The sequence below is a fragment of the Euprymna scolopes genome, chromosome 45 (genome assembly GCF_053919585.1).
Source record: "Euprymna scolopes isolate OS-2025 chromosome 45, ASM5391958v1, whole genome shotgun sequence".
NCBI classification, from domain to species: Eukaryota; Metazoa; Mollusca; class Cephalopoda; order Sepiida; family Sepiolidae; genus Euprymna; species Euprymna scolopes.
This window is the reverse complement of record NC_136526.1, coordinates 57,758,922-57,776,313: the sequence shown is the minus strand read 5'-3', so window position 1 is coordinate 57,776,313 and position 17,392 is coordinate 57,758,922. Positions and strand designations below refer to the sequence as shown.

The 17,392-nt window shown below is 34.2% G+C and overlaps 1 long non-coding RNA gene across 1 annotated transcript in view; it reads left to right on the top strand.

The window, feature by feature from the left end:
- The window catches only part of LOC145269734 (uncharacterized), a 27,954-nt gene extending 13,605 nt beyond the window's left edge, over positions 1 to 14,349 (top strand). The window contains exon 2 of the long non-coding RNA XR_013865220.1: positions 9,213 to 14,349. This is a non-coding gene — a long non-coding RNA (uncharacterized LOC145269734). The remainder of the gene's footprint in view (positions 1 to 9,212) is intronic.
- The last annotated feature ends 3,043 nt before the right edge of the window (positions 14,350 to 17,392 follow it).

The following is a 17,392-nucleotide window of genomic DNA, read 5'->3' as shown; positions in this document are numbered from 1 at the left end:
TACAATATTGTTTCGTATTGCGACTAACAAGTCTGCAAAATTATGTTATTGCTGCATGTTTAGTCACGTACTCATTAGATGTTTACTTTAAAAACCTTTTTAAAAATACCATTTTGAACAACCAGCACACTCTGGCATTCCTTCTCATTTCCATACAAATGTTGTAATGGTTATCTTTGGAAAAATAATAAATGACCAACTGAGAAAACTTGATATTTGGAAATTTAAAAATCTATCTATATATATAAAAGGCAAAATGTGTGTGACCATTTCGTGTATGTCTGGCAAAGGCTTTTCTCACACACGCTCCCGGGTTCGTTACTATCGCTTAAAACTTTATATACCCCCTATATCATAATATGTAGGATTTGGGAATGCGGGTCGTCTCTAGATTTATTTATGTCGACTTTTATGAGATTCACGCTATTTCGCTATGTCCCCTGTTTGTCCTGCATTTTAGTATAAATACAGTGAAAAACGTTGTGTTCTCGGCTTTCGCGCTGCTTTCCCCCCTTCCCATCATCATCTGGGGGGAAGTGAAAACTAAAAATAACGATCCCGCGATGACCTCATTTAGCGTCGTCCTGTCAATCAAACCTCTTTTAGCTTTATAAGCTTTTACTTAACACGCTAATCAATTACTCTCACTCGTGGTCGAGACCATTAGGTAGTTGGTATTCGTTTCCACCTCCGCGTCAAGGCTTCCGGGTTCAATCCCTCCTCCCAACCCAGTTTACCCCCCCCCCTCCCATACACAGGTTTATTTATGCCATTTTTTTCCGTTTTGGTTTTGGGTTTTTTTTTTTTACATCGTCCTTTTTATAATATTTAAGCAGGATTATTAATTACCCCCCACATAACACACCTACAAACACCCAGGCAATGCCGGGTACCCCCCTCCAGCTAGTATATATATAAAAGCGAAAATGTATGTTCGCTTTTTGTGTATGTCCAAGAAAGGCTTTTTTCAGAGAAGCGGTCGGTCGCCCAACGACTTTTTAAAACTTTTTATATCACATGTAAATCGTAATATCTCAGAGTTAACAATGGAGCTCGCCTGTCTATTTAATTTGCTCGACTTCGGGAAGATAAATATTCAACAGTTTTCACTCGCCGCATGTAGGTTAAGCCTTTTCCTATAATGTTTCCCCCTACCCCCAACGGCTTGGGGAAAAAAAAAGCATTCCCGCACTAAATGAAATGCTACCCCGCAGTCAAAAGGTGACCTCATTTAGACATTAAAACGTGCACCTGCTAATTTAAGTTATTAAATAAATTCAAACGGGTTTCTGTCAGCATGTCGTGGTGGCGCAATGGTTAACGTCGCACGTTTTTTTTTTCACACTTTAATTTACAACTTTGCCTCAAGGGTTTGGGTTCAAGCCTCATACTTACCTACCAAAACATTTTTTTAAATTTTAATCCCCCCTCCACGAGTTTTGATTTACCCAAAACCACACACACCTCCAAACACCCGGGCAAAGCCAGGTACCCCTCGCTAGACTATAATATAAATGACACCTGTCTGTTTAAATGTATGTATGTCTGCCTAAAACTTTTGACAGAGGCGACGGATTTTCACGAGATCGGTTGCATTTTGAAGCTCGTCCCTTCGGACAGAAAATATTTTAAAAATTGGCTAAAAACATTAATTCATTCACCCTCAACTTGGCCTTTTTCATATTCAGGCTGCCAATGCACAGCTGTAGTTCATTGCTGCCAATGCACAGTTGTAGTTCATTGCTGCCAAAATTGCATTGAGAATGGTGGTGACTGTAGAAAAATAAATTTTGGAGCACAAAACTTTCACGTCATGAATGCATGAGTTCAGTCATCATAATTTGCAATCCCCTCTGATCCACTTAAGCAGAATAAAAAATAGGAGGCATTACTTTTGGAACATCCCTTGCATATCTTTCTCGGATGCATGTATGGCATCCTGGGGCATATGATATTTTTTTTAATTTAACTGCAGCTCAAGTCCTCATTAAATAACGACTTTTATACGTTTTCCTGTATGCTGAAAACGAATATCAAATTTAAATTTGGGGCTGGTAAGGAGTTTTATGGATATTAAGACCATCATTATCCAATGAAATCCTTTATGTTCTCACTGGTGGCAATGTTTTTCCTACTGAACAAGTACTAATGCGCATGCAGGTAATAACCCCCCTCTCCGCATGTTAAGAATGGTGACGGCTACTGAAATTCATCAATAGATTGATACCCGAAAAACTATTTTTAGGCCCCAAATTTTAATGTGATATTCGTTTTCAGCATAAGTTTAAGGTGAATGTTAATTTGTTGTTAAAGTAAAAGTTTTCCCTGATCGCTGTGATGTCATTTGGATGTCATCGTTAGCAACAATGATCTGGATTTTTAGTTAAAATGGATTTAATTGATCACAAATAATTTAATTTTTCTTCAATCATCTTTTAGCAAAAACAAAAGGGTTTTTTTCCATGAAAGTCGCCACTTATCAAGGCCCAGAGGCCACTCGAGAGTAAGGGTTATTGTGTGTACAGTAATCAATGGGACAATATTGTAGTAATCCTTAGTAATAAAGTGTCTTACTTAAGGTGGCGATTTATCAGGAATTTGTTTATGTTGGACTTGAAGATATCCAAGTTGTAGTCAGGTGGGAAACAGGCAGATGGAAGAGAGTTCCACAGGCGTGCACTTCTAGGAAAGAAGCTTTGTTTATGGAATCTACGTTTTGATTTAGGCACCGATAAAGAATGGGGAAAATTATTGACAGTGGTTTCAGCTAGACGGGTGTTTTTCGTGAAAATTGGCGGGTGGGGACCAGAGATTGGAGCTCAGACGAGCACTTGTTATGGAAATAACAATAAACCAACAACAGACTCGCAAGGTCCCTTCTGTGGAAGAGAGGTTGCAGGGAAGAGAAAAAGGCATCCCCCACTTGGCTACGAAGTCTATTTTGAACTCTGTCAAGGCAGGATAGGCTGTTTTTAGCAGCTCCTGCCCAGATGTGACAGCAGTGCTCCATCCTTGGACGTACTTGGCTTTTTTATAGGTAGAGAATTGCATCAACAGTGAGATATCTACTGACTCATAGAAGGATCCCACCATTTTTCCAGCAACCTTGGCAACAGATTTGATGTACATGTTCCATTTCAGATCAGGAGTAAAGATCAAACCCAGAAGCTTGTCAAAACATGGAGCCTCCCAAATACATTAAATCTTTCTTAAATTCTAAAACATTATTTTGGGTTTTTCATATTATGCATTTCCCCCAAAATTATTTATTTGAATGTTATAACAGCGCAGGTGTGTGTATGAAATGCGGAATGTAAAGAAAGTCTATAAAGATGAGAGTATGTTAGAGAGAGAATTACATTAGAGAGGTGGTTGACGTCATGGACGTAATGAGAAGTCATGAGTGGTAGGAGAATGAGGAAATAAATATCATTGTTACAAAAAAAGGAGTGTAGTTATTACTTTTTTTTACATAGGAGGCACCACTTATCAAGGCCCAGAGACCTCGAGGATAAGTAAAGTATCAGAATCATTGTAAGCGTTAGTAGTGGAAGTTCGGTAAATTTGTTAACTTAAGTGGAATGGCTCATCAAGAACTTGTTTACATTGGACTTGAAGACAGCCATATTGTAGTCAACTGGAAGGCAGGCAAATGGAAGGCAATTCCACAGGTGTGCAGTTTCAAGAAAGAAACTTTGTTCATGGAATCTACGTTTAGGTTTAGGCACAGATAAAGAGTAAGCGAAATTATTGATATTGTTTTCAGCTAGATGAGTGTTTCTTGTGAAAGTTTGGCAAGGCAGGGGGACCAGAGATTGGAGCTCAGACAAGCACTTGCCATGAAAATAATGATAAAAAGAGACAGACTTGCAACATCTCTTCTGTGAGAAAGATGTTGCAAAAAATAGAAAAAGGCATCCCCTACTAAGCAACAAAGTCTATTTTGAACTCTATCAAGGCAGGAGAAGGTTTTTTCTAGCAGCTCCTGCCTAGATGTGGCAACAGTCCTCCATACTTGAATGTACCTGGCTTTTATATCGGTAGAGAATTGCATCAGCAGTGATCGATCTACTGGATCGATAGAAGGATCCCACCATTTTTCCAGCAACTTTGGCAACGGATTTGATGTATGTGTTGCATTTAAGATCAGTAGTAAAGGTCAAACCCAGGAGCTTGTCAGAACATGGAGCCTCCCCAAGATAAGAGCCATTCATTTTAATTGATGCCAGATGGGGATCAGATCGTTGATGATGTAAACTGGACTGGATACAACATGTGGGTTCTGTGTGTAAATGTGTAACGGTACAACGTTACATGGAAATTGGCGTTTGTAGGCATGTGTGTAAATGTGTAACGGTACAACGTTACATGGGAATTGGCGTTTGTAGGCATGTGTGTAAATGTGTAACGGTACAACGTTACATGGGAATTGGCGTTTGTAGGCATGTGTGTAAATGTGTAACGGTACAACGTTACATGGGAATTGGCGTTTGTAGGCATGTGTGTGAGTGTAACGGTACAACGTTACATGGGAATTGGCTTTTGTAGGCATGTGTGTAAATGTGTAACGGTACAACGTTACATGGGAATTGGCGTTTGTAGGCATGTGTGTAAATGTGTAACGGTACAACGTTACATGGGAATTGGCGTTTGTAGGCATGTGTGTAAATGTGTAACGGTACAACGTTACATGGGAATTGGCGTTTGTAGGCATGTGTGTAAATGTGTAACGGTACAACGTTACATGGGAATTGGCGTTTGTAGGCATGTGTGTAAATGTGTAACGGTACAACGTTACATGGGAATTGGCGTTTGTAGGCATGTGTGTGAGTGTAACGGTACAACGTTACATGGGAATTGGCTTTTGTAGGCATGTGTGTAAATGTGTAACGGTACAACGTTACATGGGAATTGGCGTTTGTAGGCATGTGTGTAAATGTGTAACGGTACAACGTTACATGGGAATTGGCGTTTGTAGGCATGTGTGTAAATGTGTAACGGTACAACGTTACATGGGAATTGGCGTTTGTAGGCATGTGTGTAAATGTGTAACGGTACAACGTTACATGGGAATTGGCGTTTGTAGGCATGTGTGTAAATGTGTAACGGCACAACGTTACATGGGAATTGGCGTTTGTAGGCATGTGTGTAAATGTGTAACGTCACAACGTTACATGGGAATTGGCTTTTGTAGGCATGTGTGTAAATGTGTAACGGTACAACGTTACATGGGAATTGGCGTTTGTAGGCATGTGTGTAAATGTGTAACGGTACAACGTTACATGGGAATTGGCGTTTGTAGGCATGTGTGTAAATGTGTAACGGTACAACGTTACATGGGAATTGGCGTTTGTAGGCATGTGTGTAAATGTGTAACGGTACAACGTTACATGGGAATTGGTGTTTGTAGGCATGTGTGTAAATGTGTAACGGTACAACGTTACATGGGAATTGGCGTTTGTAGGCATGTGTGTAAATGTGTAACGGTACAACGTTACATGGGAATTGGCGTTTGTAGGCATGTGTGTAAATGTGTAACGGCACAACGTTACATGGGAATTGGCTTTTGTAGGCATGTGTGTAAATGTGTAACGGCACAACGTTACATGGGAATTGGCGTTTGTAGGCATGTGTGTAAATGTGTAACGGTACAACGTTACATGGGAATTGGCTTTTGTAGGCATGTGTGTAAATGTGTAACGGTACAACGTTACATGGGAATTGGCGTTTGTAGGCATGTGTGTAAATGTGTAACGGTACAATGTTACATGGGAATTGGCGTTTGTAGGCATGTGTGTAAATGTGTAACGGTACAACGTTACATGGGAATTGGCGTTTGTAGGCATGTGTGTAAATGTGTAACGGTACAACGTTACATGGGAATTGGCTTTTGTAGGCATGTGTGTAAATGTGTAACGGCACAACGTTACATGGGAATTGGCTTTTGTAGGCGTGTGTGTAAATGTGTAACGGCACAACGTTACATGGGAATTGGCTTTTGTAGGCATGTGTGTAAATGTGTAACGGTACAACGTTACATGGGAATTGGCTTTTGTAGGCATGTGTGCAAATGTGTAACGGTACAACGTTACATGGGAATTGGCTTTTGTAGGCATGTGTGTAAATGTGTAACGGTACAACGTTACATGGGAATTGGCGTTTGTAGGCATGTGTGTAAATGTGTAACGGTACAACGTTACATGGGAATTGGTGTTTGTAGGCATGTGTGTAAATGTGTAACGGTACAACGTTACATGGGAATTGGCTTTTGTAGGCATGTGTGTAAATGTGTAACGGTACAACGTTACATGGGAATTGGCGTTTGTAGGCATGTGTGTAAATGTGTAACGGTACAACGTTACATGGGAATTGGCGTTTGTAGGCATGTGTGTAAATGTGTAACGGTACAACGTTACATGGGAATTGGTGTTTGTAGGCATGTGTGTAAATGTGTAACGGTACAACGTTACATGGGAATTGGCTTTTGTAGGCATGTGTGTAAATGTGTAACGGTACAACGTTACATGGGAATTGGCGTTTGTAGGCATGTGTGTAAATGTGTAACGGTACAACGTTACATGGGAATTGGCGTTTGTAGGCATGTGTGTAAATGTGTAACGGTACAACGTTACATGGGAATTGGTGTTTGTAGGCATGTGTGTAAATGTGTAACGGTACAACGTTACATGGGAATTGGCTTTTGTAGGCATGTGTGTAAATGTGTAACGGTACAACGTTACATGGGAATTGGCGTTTGTAGGCATGTGTGTAAATGTGTAACGGTACGTTACATGGGAATTGGCGTTTGTAGGCATGTGTGTAAATGTGTAACGGTACAACGTTACATGGGAATTGGCTTTTGTAGGCATGTGTGTAAATGTGTAACGGTACAACGTTACATGGGAATTGGCGTTTGTAGGCATGTGTGTAAATGTGTAACGGTACAACGTTACATGGGAATTGGCATTTGTAGGCATGGATAAATGCAAGAATAAATTTGTTTAGGCATTAAAAATGTTTTTTGTCATATATTATTAAACTAGCATGGGTACCTGGTGTTTCCCAGCTGTTTGTAGGTGTATGTTGAGCAAAAAAAAAAAAAAAGTGGTAGTAGGCAGGCAGGCTCGAACCCGTACTGTGAAGGAGAAAAAGGACGAAAAAAAAAACATGACGTTTTTGCTGTTGTATCCATCGTAAAACCAGAAGTTGCGATGGTTTAAATTAAGGGTTGTCAATCAAAAAGAGGGGATGACTTTCGAAAATAGCGACAAAAAGAGTGACCCATCCTTGTAGAAAAGTACCCAATTGAGCATGAAAGAATTAATGCTTTTTGCCCATTTTTCAATATTTGTCGTCTGAAAGGTCGAGCTTCAAAACAATAGCAATCTCGTGAAAATCTGCCGCCTCGGTTGAAAGTTTTAGGCAGACATACAAATATATACATTTAAACAGACAGTTGAGATTTATATCATAGACTAGCAGGGCTACCCGGCGTTGCTCGGGACCGTATAAACAATGAAAAAACAAAAGCAGATATTGAACATATGTTTTATTCTTAGGGGAGAGGAATCTTTCATCTCAAGTTTTAGCATTACAAACAAACATTTGTCTTTTATATATATAGATAATGACAGGTTTCTCTTCTCTTGCATTGTTGTTCATAACTTTCAAGCGTAAAATCTTATATTGATTTTGTTTGGGGTTTTTCATATTACGCTTTTCAAAAAAAAATATTTATTAGAAATAATAACGGCAATAAATGATTGTCTCCAGTGTAGACTAATTTTTTTTTTATGTCTTTGAAATGAAAAAGAGTTTTTGGTGGGTAGCTGATCTGTATAAGTCCTGGGAATGAAAGAGTTTTTGGTGGGTAGCTAATCTGTATAAGTCCTGGGAATGAAAGAGTTTTTGGTGGGTAGCTAATCTGTATAAGTCCTGGGAATGAAAGAGTTTTTGGTGGGTAGCTAATCTGTATAAGTCCTGGGAATGAAAGAGTTTTTGGTGGGTAGCTGATCTGTATAAGTCCTGGGAATGAAAGAGTTTTTGGTGGGTAGCTAATCTGTATAAGTCCTGGGAATGAAAGAGTTTTTAGTGGGTAGCTAATCTGTATAAGTCCTGGGAATGAAAGAGTTTTTGGTGGGTAGCTTATCTTGTGATTTTTATCTTCTGAATATTCGATAATATTGATGCTTTCTTTTAGTGAATGGTTTTAGCATTTTTTGTGTTACATTTGATAGTTACTCGTTTGACAAATGGAATTGTTTCAAAATTTAGCATTTTTTAATTTTTTTTTACTGTTACCTCAAACAAGGCACAGTGGCACTTTGATATAAGGAATTATTATTTGGAACCAAATTTCCAAGAACACCTTGTAGGGAGTTAAATGGTGAGATGTCTGTTCACATTACATTTGAACTTCTGCATGTCAGTCAAGGAAAGAGTGATCCACAAGGAAATTCCATAGTCTAACAGTTAGAGGGAAGAAATAAGGTAGAAAGCTTTCTGGCATCTGGGGGATCTCTATAGTGAAGGGGTGGAATTTTGCTGCTTGTCATGTTTGTCAGTGGTATTTATTTATGCTGAAAGGAATCAAATGCTTCAAGTACATTCCATTAAAATACTTGCAACAGGGATGAAACATTTTGGCGATGTGACAGGAGGTGAGGTTATGTTGATAGTGTGGGATCTATTAGGTTGAACACTCTTTTTAGACCCTGTATAAGAATGAGAGACTAGTGATAGATGCACCAGCCAAGATGTGGCAACAATACTCGATGCGTAGGCGAATGGTAGTCTTGTAGAATTATACATTAAGCACTTTGTATTAAGAATGTGTTTGGCTAGTTTTTGTAGAAATTGGTTTTCAGGCAAACAAAAGATTTTTATCAATATTTCTATTCTCTTTATCACTTGATCCAATCATTATCTATTATGAAAAATATTGCAAAAAACGTTATTTTTGAAAAATCATTATCTACTATAGAAAAATATTGCAAAAATAAACTTGATTTTTGAAAAATCATTATCTACTATGAAAAATATTGCAAAATAAACTTGATTTTTGAAAAATCATTATCTACTATGAAAAATATTGCAAAAGGAACTTTATTTTTCAAAAATCATTATCTACTATAGAAAGTTATTGCAAAAAAAACTTTTAAAAAATTGTTATACATAACATAATTGGAATGTCTTTTTATTTTGTTTTACAGATGTTGAAGCAGCAAAAGAAGCGGACAGGAATTCATGTGTTGAATTTGAATATTTGACGTGCAAAAAGATAGGAATGCCTTAAAAATTCCAAAAGATTGATTTAAAGTTAACGAAGATGGCGAACATTGTTGGATGCTGCGAATCAGATAAAAAGAAATCTAAGAATGTGCATTTCAATTTAAGGACAAAACGAAAAAATTGACTGAAATACTAAACAAAAAAATTTCAAACTATTAATGTATATACAATACAAAGCAATATACATTATTAAATGTGTAAACTATATAAACTTATATACGAAAATATAATAGATATGACAATATATATAATAAAAATTTACAATAAATTAAAATGCATATTATTAAATGTATCCACATTACAAACATATATACAGAAAAAATGAAATGCAAATTATGCAATGTATACACAATATAAAAAGATGCAAATTATGCAACCTATGCACAATACAAAAGAATGTAAATTATAAAATGTCTGCACAACACAAAAGAATGTGAATTATGAAATGTCTGCATAATACAAAAGAATGCAAATTATGAAATGTTTGCCTAATACAAGAGAATGCAAATTATAAAATGTCTGCATAATTAAAAAGAATGCAAATTATGAAATGTCTGCATAATACAAACGAATGCAAATTATGAAATTCTGCATAATACAAACGAATGCAAATTATGAAATGTCTGCATAATACAAAAGAATGCAAATTATGAAATGTTTGCCTAATACAAGAGAATGCAAATTATAAAATGTCTGCATAATTAAAAAGAATGCAAATTATGAAATGTCTGCATAATAAAAAAGAATGCAAATTATGAAATGTTTGCCTAATACAAGAGAATGCAAATTATAAAATGTCTGCATAATTAAAAAGAATGCAAATTATGAAATGTCTGCATAATACAAAATATGCAAATTATGAAATGTCTGCATAATACAAAAGAATGGAAATTATGAAATGTCTGCATAATACAAAAGAATAAAAATTCTGAAATGTATGGATAATAAAAAAAATGCAAATCATGAAATGTATGCACAATACTAAGACATGCACATAATAAACTAAAAGCTATCCTTAGCTTGCTCCACTTGTGCTAAATTTGTCCGTTTCCAAATATACCAATTCATTTAGAATACAGTAATAAACCTTAAAAGATGATATACATTTGATATTTTACTTTTACATAATAAATCGCTTTATATTTTTTTGTGATCTGTGCAGCAAAAAAAGGAATGCATATACAAACGTATACACAAAGAAATACACATTATAAACATATACATATTATAAAGGAATACACACTACAAATGCATACACAAAGAAACGCACATTACAAACCTATAAACAAATAATGAATTAAATATGCATGCACATAAACAAATGTATGTTACAAACTAACAATCTCATATATATATATTTTCTTTAAGATACACAAATAACCCCTACGAAGAGACTCTATACTTGCACTATCTATTTACACATACAAACACGATGGAAAGAAAGCATTATTCGTGTGATCTCTGTGGTTCATCATATTCACACAAGTCATCTTTAATGGGACATTTACGAACTCATACTGGAGAAAAACCATATTCGTGTGTCATGTGTAATGCGTCGTTTTCAAAACGTTCGATCTTAGTAAGCCACATGAGAACTCATACAGGAGAAAAACCTCATTCGTGCAAACTCTGTGGATTTTCATTCGCGCAGGTTGCGGACTTGAGTCGGCATATGAGAACACACACTGGGGAGAAACCCTTCACTTGTGAGGTTTGCGACTCGTCATTCTCAACAAAGCCAACATTGGTCGATCACATCAGAACACACACTGGAGAGAAACCTTATATATGTGATATATGTGATGCATGTTTCTCGCATCGATCCGCATTGTCAAAGCATAAGCGATCGCATTCTGGTGAAAAGCTCTATTCTTGCGGCATTTGTTGTACTTCATTTCTGCACAAGTCGTCGTTGAATGATCACCTTCGGATACACACTGGAGAGAAACCATACTCATGTGATTTGTGCACTTCCTCATTTTCAAGGAAATCAACGCTGGTCGATCACATTCGAACTCACACTGGAGAGAAACCATATTCTTGTGAAATATGTGGCGTTTCTTTTGCACACCGATCTGATGTCGGAAAGCATAAGCAAATTCACACACAGGACAAACCGTTTCCGTGTAAAATATGTGCGTCTTCGTTTTCAGCCAAGTCTTCATTAAATCGTCATCAAAAAACGCATGAACGTCAAATAAACTTGTAACATGACTGACGAGATTTTTATTTTTAAAACTACAAATAAAACTGACATATTATTCGATGAAATTAAATGTATTTGATGAAGTTGAATCTCTGTCAATATGGAGACAAATTACATAAATGTTAAAACATTGTAAAGAAATTCACACTACAAACATATATGCATTACTAAAGCATGCATCAAGAAATACACATTACAAACGTATACACATAAAAAATACACATTACAAACGTATACACATTATAAAAAATACACATTACAAACATATGCACATTATAGAAACACACATTTCAACCATGTACACATAAAAAATACACATTACAAACATATACACATTACAAAAAATACACATTATAAATATATGCACATTATAGAAACACACATTTCAACCATGTACACATAAAAAATACACGTTACAAACATATACACATTATAAAAATGCACAGTACTAACATATACACATTACAGAAAATGAAAAATTTACAAACGTATACACATCATAAAAATATTCATTATAAAAAATACATATTACAAACGTATATACATAAAATGAAAATTTACAAACTGATGCACATTATAAAAGATACACATTACAAACTTACACACCATACAAAATACAAGTTACAACCATATACACATCATAAAAAATGCACATTACAAACGTATACACATCATAAAAAATACACATTACAAAAATGCATATTACAAACGTATACACATTATAACGTATACACATTATAAAAAATGCATATTACAACTATATACAGATCATAAAAAATGAAAATTTGTAAACGTATACACATCATGAATAATACACATTACAAACATATACACATCTCAAATGGATACACATTATAAAAATACACAATACAAAGGTATACACATTATAAAATGCACATTACAAACATATACACATAAAAATACACATAATAAATGTATACACACATATATAAATACACATTACAAACTAACAACTATTCTTATATATATTTTTTTGGGACTATTTTACCATATTTGTCCAAAATTTTCTGTGTATGAATTTAGCAGTTTTGTATAGTACTGGACTCAAATTTAAATATGTTTAAGGCCATGGTGACTTTTGGGGCTAAATGGGGGGTGCAATTGATAGGTTTGGTCATTTCTTCTTTTGCATAGTATAGAACTCAAATTTACATATGTTTGTTCATTTTCACCAGGATTTGATGTCCCCTGGGGACTTTTGGGGCTAAATGGTGGGGGGGGGAGAGAAATGCTGAACGTCGTCATTTTTTATGCCTCGTCCATCGTGCACATGCTTCACTTGTTGAGATCACACATTGATAGTTTCTATTATTGGATTATTCAGACTACTGTTCTCATCTTAAAGCTTATTCTAATAACGTTTCCTCTGATGCAACCTCCGACCATCTTCAGGTATATCTTGGCAAAGTTGTTACATCAACCATTACGCAATTGTAAGATCACGTCCCACTAGATTGTGACGTTGATTTTTTTTTTACATAGTCATAACCATTTATCAAGGCCGGGGACCACTTGAGGATAAGGGTTAAGAGTGTACAGTAGTCATTTGGACAATATAGTAATCGTTAGTAATGGAAATTCGGTAAATTTGTTAACTTAAGGGGAACAGCTCATCAAGAACTTGTTTACATTAGACTTGAAGACAACCATATTGTAGTCAGCCAGAAAGCAGGAAAACGGAAGACAATTCCACAGGTGTGCAGTTCTAAGAAAGAAGCTGTGTTCATGGAATCTACGTTTAGGTTTAGACACAGATAAAGAGTGGGGGGAATTATTGATAGTGTTTTCAGCTAGACGAGTGTTTCTTGTGAAAGTTTGGCAAGGGGGACCATAGATTGAAGCTCAGTCGAACACTTGCCATGAAAATAATGATAAAACAGAGACAAACTCGCAACATCTCTTCGGTGAGATAGAGGTTGCAGGGAAGAGAAAAGGACATCTCCTACGAGGTTACGGAGTCTATTTTGAACTCTATCAAGGCAGGACAAGTCCTTTCTAGCAGCTCCTGGCCAGATGTGGCAACAGTACTCGTTCCTTGGACGTACCTGGCTCTTCAATGCAGAAGATAGTACTCTGAATGTCACCCCCACCCCCATGATGGGGCAGCACTACTCTCTGTTACGATGTATTAGACTCAGAGACAGGTATAGGATTTTATTAATAGTAAGGCACATTTAAAAGGAATAAAATAGATTTAATGTAAGTTCTTTTATATCAAGTTTGAAATAAAATCAGTATTTATTAGGACCCCCATGTCAATAATAGCGATTAAATCAGTTAGTATATTGTTTGACATCTGGCACATTGAGTACATGTCATGATGACCCAAATCTGCAAAACATAATCATTCCCAGAAGTGAATCAAAGCTAGATTAGAACACGAGAGGGATGTAAGGTAGTGACGTCACGGTTTCCATGATGAAAGCAAAAAGGAGGCTTTTCAAATTAATCTCGCTGTGGAAGCCATATGAAGGAGACATCACCAATAATGTCGGTTGTCTGTGAAAATTGGTAAAAAAAAAAAACTGTTTGCAATATTTTTGATATAGAAAGTTGGAGGATTCTACTTATAAACACTGACAATAGGAAATGACCAATCAAATAGATCCACATTCTGCTATCACCCAATCAGAAACTTGATCTTTTAGAATTACCACACATAATGTTTTCATGTCCACACAAGAAAAATCTTTACTCTGCCTGCAACATTTTAAAGTCCAAGACTTATGTAAATCAATTACCTACCAAAAAACTCTTTTTCATCTCCAGGACTTGTATAGATCAGCTACGTACCAGAAACTCTTCTGAAATAAAACATGGCTTTCAACATTCATTTGTTATATTAATTTATTTTTTCTGATTACGAATTCAACCTAAAATATCGTTTTTGCATATGGCCCCACTGTACAAACTAAATAAATAATAAGATAAATATTGTATGGTTGGTTGAGATGTGGATTGCTAATCTATATATTAATACGATAGCGTGTGTGTTATTCTGTGTGTCACGTTTCCATCCTTTTTCTTCTGAGTGACTGTCGTTTAATTGTTATGACTTTCCATTTCTTGTAATAAATAATTTTACCAAGAATTCTTCATAAGTTTTGGTTTCAGTTTTGATTATAGCTGAAGGCATTTAAGTCCTCTATTTTTATAAATAATTTTACCAAGAATTCTTCATAATTTTTTTTTACGATTCGATTATAGCTAAAAGAACTCAAGTTATATATTCCATAAATTTTGGTTTCAGTTTCGATTCAAGCTGATGCAGCCAAGTCATATGAATATATTTTTTTATTTTTGAAATCACAACTTTATAATATATAAAAATCGATAGAACATTAACTCTATAATAATATATACGAAATCTGCAAGAATTAAAATATCATATTTAAGCACACTTTATGACCAAGCTATGCTGGACACCCCTGCTAACTTAGATTAATACTTTACAGTTTTAACAAAAAAGCTACAATAATATCAGAGCGTCTTCATTTAAACTGAACATCTATAGAATGCCAACATCAATATATTACATATGAATGAGTCCCCTGTGGAATTTCCACAGGTCCCGCTAGTGTTATATTAATTTACTTTTTCTGATTTAGAATTCAACCTGAATTTTTTTTTTTGTATATGGCTCTACTGTGCAAACTAAATGAATAGTAACATAAATAATGGTTATGAAATTTTCAGATGAGGATAATCAAAATATTAATTTACATGTCCAACGTAAGCCAAGTACGTCCAAGGATGGAATACTGTTGCCATATTTGGGCAGGAGCTGCTAAAAACAGCCTATCCTGCCTTAGACTTTGTGGCTTAGTGGGGGATGCCTTTTTCTCTACCCTGCAACCTCTCTCCCACAGCAGAGACGTTGCGAGCCTATCCTTGTTTTATCGTTATTTCCATGGCAGGTGCTCGTCTGAACTCCAATCTCTGGTCCCCCCTGCCAATCTTTCACGAAAAACACCCGTCTAGCTGAATCCACTGTGAAAAATTTCCCCCATTCTATATCTGTGCCTAAATCAAAACGCTGATTCCATGAACAAAGCTTCTTTCTTAGAACTGCACGCCTGTGGAACTCTGTTCCGTCTGCCTGCTTCCCACAGGACTACAACTTGGATGTGTTCAAGTCCAATGTTAACAAATTCCTAATGAACCGCCCCTTAAGTAAACACTTCATCAAATCTCCACACTAACGTAATGTACTTGCAATAACCCTTATCCCTGAGTGGCTTCTGGGCCTTGATAAGTGGTGATCACTGTGTAAAAAAAAAAAAAAAAAACGTCTGGTGTAACAAAAACAAAAAACATCAATATCGCAAATGTAAATTAATGAGAAATGAATTACCTCCCTTTGCAGTCACTTTTTATCAGCTAAAAATCATTAAAACCTTTTCCTCTCCATAAATTTACAAAACAAAAAACACGGCTGTTAATTACGGTTAAAAATTAGCAATTTTATTTTATTTTATTTTATTCTATAATTTAAAAAAAGTTGAGACGAGACTGTAAGTTTTTTCCTTATCGATGATTTTACAAATTCAAAAAGGAGTGAATTGACATCTGTTCCTTTGTGATTTATATTAAAAAAATTTTTCAGAAAAAAATGTTATGTGTTGAATTTCTTATTAACATTGTTCCACCCAATGCAACATACTACAACAGTTTTAAATTTGTTTTTAGTATTATAAAAAATAATAATATACAAATATATATTAAAAAATGTAATTAAATATTTATTTCTTATTAACATTAATCAACCCAATACAAAATACTACAACAGTTTTTAATTTGTTTTTAGTATTATAAAAAATAATAATATACAAATATATATTAAAAAATGTAATTAAATATTTATTTCTTATTAACATTAATCAACCCAATACAAAATACTACAACAGTTTTAAATTTGTTTTTAGTATTATAAAAAATAATAATATACAAATATATATTAAAAAATGTAATTAAATATTTATTTCTTATTAACATTAATCAACCCAATACAAAATACTACAACAGTTTTTAATTTGTTTTTAGTATTATAAAAAATAATAATATACAAATATATAATAAAAAATGTAATTCAATATTTATTTCTTATTAACATTAATCAACCCAATACAAAATACCACAAGAGTTTTTAATTTGTTTTTAGTATTATAAAAAATAATAATATACAAATATATAATAAAAAATGTAATTCAATATTTATTTCTTATTAACATTAATAAACCCAATACAAAATACTACAACAGTTTTTAACTTCTTTTTAGTATTATAAAAAAAAATAATATACAAATATATAATAAAAAAATGTAATTAAATATTTATTTCTTATTAACATTAATCAACCCAATACAAAATACCACAAGAGTTTTTAATTTGTTTTTAGTATTATAAAAAATAATAATATACAAATATATAATAAAAAATGTAATTCAATATTTATTTCTTATTAACATTAATCAACCCAATACAAAATACTACAACAGTTTTTAACTTCTTTTTAGTGTTATAAAAAATAATAATATACAAATATATAATAAAAAATGTAATTCAATATTTATTTCTTATTAACATTAATCAACCCAATACAAAATACTACAACAGTTTTTAGTTTGTTTTTAGTATTATAAAAAAAAATAATATACAAATATATAATAAAAAATGTAATTCAATATTTATTTCTTATTAACATTAATCAACCCAATACAAAATACTACAACAGTTTTTAATTTGTTTTTGTATTATAAAAAAAATAATATACAAATATATAATAAAAAATGTAATTAAATATTTATTTCTTATTAACATTAATCAACCCAATACAAAATACCACAAGAGTTTTTAATTTGTTTTTAGTATTAT